At 40.6% G+C, this 6,660-nt stretch overlaps 2 long non-coding RNA genes across 2 annotated transcripts; both read right to left on the bottom strand.

Annotated features, from left to right (window-relative positions):
* Positions 1-304: 304 nt before the first annotated feature.
* On the bottom strand, positions 305-696 carry LOC136539239 (uncharacterized). Its single transcript, XR_010779612.1, has 3 exons — positions 663-696; positions 481-570; positions 305-362 (listed from the first exon to the last, which is right to left on the bottom strand). It is a non-coding gene; the product is annotated as an uncharacterized lncRNA (long non-coding RNA).
* Positions 689-3,491, bottom strand: LOC136539240 (uncharacterized). The gene is made up of 3 exons (XR_010779613.1): positions 3,457-3,491; positions 3,230-3,343; positions 689-726 (listed from the first exon to the last, which is right to left on the bottom strand). It is a non-coding gene; the product is annotated as an uncharacterized lncRNA (long non-coding RNA).
* Positions 3,492-6,660: the final 3,169 nt, after the last annotated feature.

The following is a 6,660-nucleotide window of genomic DNA, read 5'->3' as shown; positions in this document are numbered from 1 at the left end:
AAATAAGCACACTATTGTGAGTTACTCATTAATTGTAATTTTTTCCAATATTTTTTCTAGACTAAGATAAGATTGTTCATAAACACATGTTAACCATGTGCACAAATCTGAGTATTCAGTGCACTCAGACATTCAGGCATTTATGTGTTTCAGTTAGTGTGATGAAGTGGAGAACCTACCGAGGGTGTCATTCAGTGGCACATAACATATTCCTTGACTGTTGCGTGCCTGAAGAAAAAAAGTTTGGAACAGATTACACTAAAGAAGAATTCTGATAAAAATTGAATAAAATACAATGAGGTCACCTGCATGGCCATAACCCATTCCGGGCAGTTGGATCCATATATGCCACAGTGAGCTCCCTGCATATATGACTTGATGAATTAGTTCTCAAAATACTGGCATGCATTTTCACTTTTTCAGGATGAAGATGAAATCTCAACATAGACAGCGACATCAAACAAGACATTCTTCGCTCACCGGCTCTACGCCCAAGCTTCTGATGGCTGATCCAATCCTCATGACCTTCTGGTACACTTCCTCGTACGTTTGCCACACATACTCACCGGCCTATATATAAGAAAGACAATTCAGTTGAATATCCGAAAGCCATGGCGATATCTTTGTGAAAATAAATCTGTAAAGATTAGGTTTTATTTTACCTTGCCATCTGTAACTTGCCGTCGGCCGAGCATCATGTTCGTGGGGTACTTCTTGACTGCTCCACTACGAAATCACAAAACCAAAAACAAACTGAAATTTCAAACTGACATTATCTGAAAAGTCCAGGACCTAGTAATAATGCTATAATGTACCACCCAAAGATTGGCATCAAGCTAAACATACTAGTAGAATATGTACTCCGTAGTAGTGAAAGCTGAGAAAGGAAAACACATTGCGAAAACAGAGGGCACTATGCTAGCAGGTGGTAGCCTGCCAGGAAACGGAACCGAACCTGAAGAAGTACTAGGGGGACTGGATGTCCTGCGGGAGCTCCATGAGTAATTTCTTAGTGTACTTAGACATTCCACTTGAAATAAAAACTAAGATGAAAATTGCTTTGATTGTGAAAAACAATTGCACAAGGTTCTAATGTTTTTTTTGTATTTCAGGAGGAAAGTAAAGAATAAAAGTATTTCAATAACATTTAACTAATGCTGGGCCCACTCAAAGGGAAAAAAGACTAACAGTAAGAATGAAAACTACGAGAGCTATTGACATTAAGGCCTAAAACACTTGGGTACAGGGAAAAACAAGTGGGCATATGCAATGCTCGCCGCCGAAATGTATGCCCAGCCCGGCAGGCAGTCAGCTACCCAGGAAGGACAGGTCCCTCCCATCCATGTCAGGGTTGCTATGAATCATGATTGACTGGTAAATTGTTAGAGGAGGTGAACTTCTATATATCACACACATGTAAATCGATTCTAGACAAAGAAACAAGACAATTTAGCATTCGTGTTGGCAACTTTGAAGTCTTGCAACAGGGTAAGTATTATTATAACAGGTAAACAGAGTCATGAATCCTATGACAGAAAATACTAAAGTCATCAAAGGCCTATGCCATGCATGGATACCTATCCATAATCATCATAGGCTGATAGGGCATGTCTCAAATCACATGGAATGCCTAAATGAGAAAACTGCAGTATGCTTGAAGCTCAGCATGCAGAGAGTCTAAAACAATGCAGGCTGATTAACAAAAAAATCTTCACTGAAAATGCCAATGAGAACTGAGTAATAATTGAACATCACCCCAAGTTATAATGATATAATAAGAGAACAAGATGCTCGTCATTAAATTAATTGACTATTTCACATTTATCTCTGCCACCAGCAAAATAGTTGAACAGGTAGTTGCTGTGCAAAGACGAATGGTTGTGGTGAAATATACTGCTAACACACATTTGCATATCCAAATGATCAGTAGGAAAGCATAGGTAAATTGAAATGGAACACAGCTATTCTCTATTCTAATTTTAAGTCAAAACTCCAGGTGAAACAATTTGATAAAACATTAATTATATGATGACTAGGGTTACAATTTAAGTTAATCATACGCCCACATCTGCTCACCATAACACTAGCATAACAAACTACTTTCCTGTCAGTAGGGACTTCAATAAAATGCAAACATATGATTACTGGTGTTATCCTTGTAAAACCATTAAGCCCTACACCTGGCAATACAATTCTAGTCTGACCATGGTGTGGAGCACTTTCAGACTGACATAGAATACGAGTTTGACATTAGCTACAAGAAACGAAATCTGGCAAAAAGCAATAGTACATCCAATAATTGATCCAATTAAAGCTGAGAAGCATATAACGTCCAATAATTCGTACAATTAACGCTGAAGCATTCAACTAACACCCGCTTCATGTAACTTTTTGTGTGGGGGGGGGGGGGGGGGGGTGGCATGAATTCGAGAAAGGAAGAAAATTTAGCCCTCATGTAAGCAACTTTGCACTTTGGTCACCATAGTATTTGTCAAAGGAAAGATATACAGAGTCCTGAATCCTGTGATGCACAAGTCATCAGAACCTTTTTGCCATACATGGACATAACGATAAGAACCCTAATGATAGTTAAATAATAGAAAAACATCATCCCAGACCTAATGACACGATAAGAACACTAATGGTCCAACCTAGAAATAATTCAAGTTAATCTTTTGTGCCAATATAAGAAAGGTCAACATATATCTGATGTGCAAACACAAATGATTCAACTGAAATATATTATTGGTAACATGCATATGAAAGTCCTATGGCACGAGAAAAAATATGGTGATTGACACACAACTGAAACTTTCCTAATTTTAAGATAAAAACAGCCATATTTCAAAAGATGTACTTTTAGTTACCACACCAATAGAAACAATTTAATAAAAACGCTAGTCATATAATGAACAGGGATACCCTGTAATTGTAATTTGACAAAATTATATGCCTGCAACTATTCACCAGGATACAGCAGCATAAAAATGTGTATGTTCTATGAAATGCAAAAACAAGATAACCAGAGTTATCCTTGTCACAGCTTAAAAACCCCTGCGTGCTCATGAGATTCTATTTTTGGCCACAGAGGTAGCTTTCAAAATACAGACATGTATCACACTTACTTTGACATCAGCTACCACATAGTTTCTACCAGAAACATTACTGAAGTGACAGAATATCCAATAATTGGTGCTAATTAAAACTAAAGCCTGCGTCCACCACTCACCGAATGAAACTGGGAAGACTCACTGAAGCACCACAGCATAGCTCAATCATGACTTTTGGCGCCTATTCTTGAATTAGGCACTGAGCGAAAATATCTTGAATCCTGCTGGTTCCTCTGCAAAATCAACTAAGGCAGTAAACATCACTTCTAAACGAGCCTTCTCCAAAAAGAGGAAGAGAGGGCGGATCTAGACTGAATGAAAGTTTGGCAGGAGAAGTAACCCAAACCTTGAATCTTTCTAGCCTTTCTCACCTTCGTCTACTCCTTTCTGCAACCAAGAAAAAAATACAGGAAATTAAGCTATGGCGAAACCCTAGCACTCAAGGGAATGGGGATGAGAGGAAGGGGATCCGGAGATGACGCACCTGGATGCAGAGAGGAATGGGGATGCAACGGTGGCACCGCTCTTGCTGGCCGGCGGTAGGCTAGGGTGACGGCGGGCTTGGGGGCGGCAGGCTTGCACGGTCGTAGGCTGGGGCAACTGGGGGTTGGGGCGGCGGCGCATGTTGGATTCACCGGCGGGGGCTAGGGCTGTAGGCTGCGGGGCTCCGGCTAGGGACAACTTCAGCGCGGTCGGGATTGGGAGGTGGCGATTTGGGCGGGCGTCAGCGGCGGCGGCCGCGCCGGGTGCTAGCCTTCGGCACCGGCTCCTAGCGGTGCCCGGCAGCGGAGCCCTACTAGCGACGCCCAGCGGCGAAGCAGTGGTGGCGGCACCCGGCGTCAGAGTTGTGCTCGCTGGCAGCACCTGGCGGCCGTGCCCTCGCAAGAGTGAGGTTTTTCTTTTTTTCTAAAGTCTGCGTGAGTGGAAAAGGAGTAAGGAACGAAGGGTGGGTAGCCTGTTTTTGTCTTCGGGGCCTACCCCTTCGCCGACACTTAGGACAGTGATTTAGGTAGGATACAACGACATTTTTTCTGTCTAAAAACTTTTGCCAACACTTTATGTGTTGGAAGGAGAAACACCGACATATAAGTTGTAGCCTTATATTACTATTGCCGATAGTTTAAGTGACGCTAAAAATGTAAAGAATTGCCAACACATTATGTGTTGCCGAAACCCTAGATTTACCAACACATAATTGTAGGAAAAGGTGGGTTGTGTTGTAGTGAACATATAACATTAGTCACTAAGTTTCTAGTGTCTAGGCATCTTTGTAAGATTGATTCTGCATAAACTAGAAATAGTGATTATAAGGTTGTAAAGTGACTCAGTGCCTGAAACAGTATTTCAAGCAGGTTGAGGAGGAGGGACTGGCATCGGTGGCGAAGGTTCACCGATTGCAGCATAAACACCCCTCATATATTCAAACATCTGCATCTGCTCTGCCTCCATCCTCTGCTGCTCTGCCTCCGCCATCTGCCGCTCTTCCTCCATCTTCGTCTCTAGCTCCTCCTAGTGCCTCGTTTCTTGTTCTAGTTGAGCCTACAATATTTCATCCCAATGTTACAATGTAATACAAAAGTATGTAAAAATCAATGAACGATGAATAAAACAAAAATAACCTAGAGTGCATTCATCTAGAACCATGTAGAGTCTAGCCATGGGCGTATCGTCGGGCTAGAACTCGTGCTCCGTGCTCGAATCTGGGAGAGAGTGGGAGTACTGGCCGTGTCGATTGTGTCATCGACAATCTAGAACCGACCATGCTTCTTGCCTCCTCCCGCCCTCATGACCACTTTTCCATCAAGGTCATGGGTGCTCGGATCATACTCTGGGCCATGGACTGCCCTTGCCATCGATGTGTATCCATCGAGGCGGCTGTGGACGGACTCATTGCTATATGCTGAGGGTGGGTCCTCCGGGTTGTAGGCGACGTCGGCCGTCGCCTTGCCCTTGTGGGCCAAAGCATATGACATGAACTGGGAGCAAGGCTCGCCACCATGTGCCGCCGACTGCAAAAAAAGCAATATGATTAGAAATTATGCGAAACCTTCTCAACTTTTTACCATGGCCTCCACGTATGATGTCATGAGATCTTGACAAATCTCATGTTTTTCAAACTTTGTTTGCTTTTTTAGAATTTAAAAACCATTCGGCAACACGTTCGTGGTCGTGTTTCCTGAACAAGATCTTCAATTTTTTTTATTTCCCGGGTAAGGCCTCACACCGGACTCAATAACATGAATATCATTTTTCTACTAATTTTATTCTATTATTTGAATCACTTGTAATTCAAATTTGACTTATACCAAAAAATTCCTTGAAATTCAATAAATTAATTAAATATAGCAAACAGATCCAGAAATATACCAAATCTTAAATGGAGTACCACATGTTGTATGTGGAGAGTAGAAAATGTTTCAGGGTCAGAAGAGAAAAAAACGTATTTATTTGCCTAGTGCAAAAAATACACTCGGTAAAACTATTTCTTTGTCGAGTGCTAACGGAAAACACTCAGTAAACTTACTTCTTTACCGAGTGCCACTAATGGACACTCGGCAAACTCCTAATGGTAGGCACACTAACTGACAGATATCCACGTGGTGGTTTTTTGCCGTGTGTCTCTGTTTTGCCGAGTGTTTTTTCCTAGTTTACCGAGTGGTCTTTTTTCACCACTTGGCAAAGAGTTTGGTATGCCGAGTACCATTATTTTGCCGAGTGTGGTTTCTACAGCACTCAGCAAACAACTTTTTTACCGAGTGACTGATGAAATGCACTCGGCAAATATTTTAGCACTCGGCAAATCACCTATTTCCGGTAGTGTGTTATTCAATTTTTATAGGCTGATTTATTTGTGTAATAACCTTAAAAATTTTGGCATAAGTTATTTTTATCTGTATATGCTTTGCTAAAAAGTTTCAGACCATTTATACCTTTTGTCATGGATTTATTTGTGCTTATCATTATTAACTACACAATAAGTGGTTAAATGCTCTTAATGATGAAATCCTTATTTTTCCTAAACTGTACTAGTTCAACGTGGAACATGAAAATTAAATATGAACACTCTATTGTTATATATAAATTAAACTACTGAAAGCTCTAGTTTAGTTTTGGTGAATTCATAAAACCCTAAGCGCTAACCTAGTTTATCAAGTGATCATGAGATAGGTAGCACATTCCAAGGGGTGAAGCAAATAAAGATCATGGCATGATGATGGTAATGCCATGGTGATGATAAATTACTTGGACTTGGAAAAGAAGTAAAAGAAAAACAAAAGGCTCAAGGCAAAGGTATAAGTGGTAGGAGCATTTTCGTTTCGGTGATCAAGACACTTAGCGTGTGTAATCACATTTAGGTTCGATAGCCATACTATTAAGAGTATTTGGACCATGTAAACGATATATGAATTTTAGAAAATAGTATAACTGTTGCATATCTCATAAAATACATAACTAAATGTTGAAAACCACAAAAATGACAAAAGTAGTTTTGTTATTCTTGTCTTGCTAAGATCTACACGATAAAAAATAGAAACTTCAAAAACTAACA

The sequence above is a fragment of the Miscanthus floridulus genome, chromosome 2 (genome assembly GCF_019320115.1).
Source record: "Miscanthus floridulus cultivar M001 chromosome 2, ASM1932011v1, whole genome shotgun sequence".
NCBI lineage: Eukaryota > Viridiplantae > Streptophyta > Magnoliopsida > Poales > Poaceae > Miscanthus > Miscanthus floridulus.
This window is presented reverse-complemented; position numbering and strand designations above follow the sequence as displayed.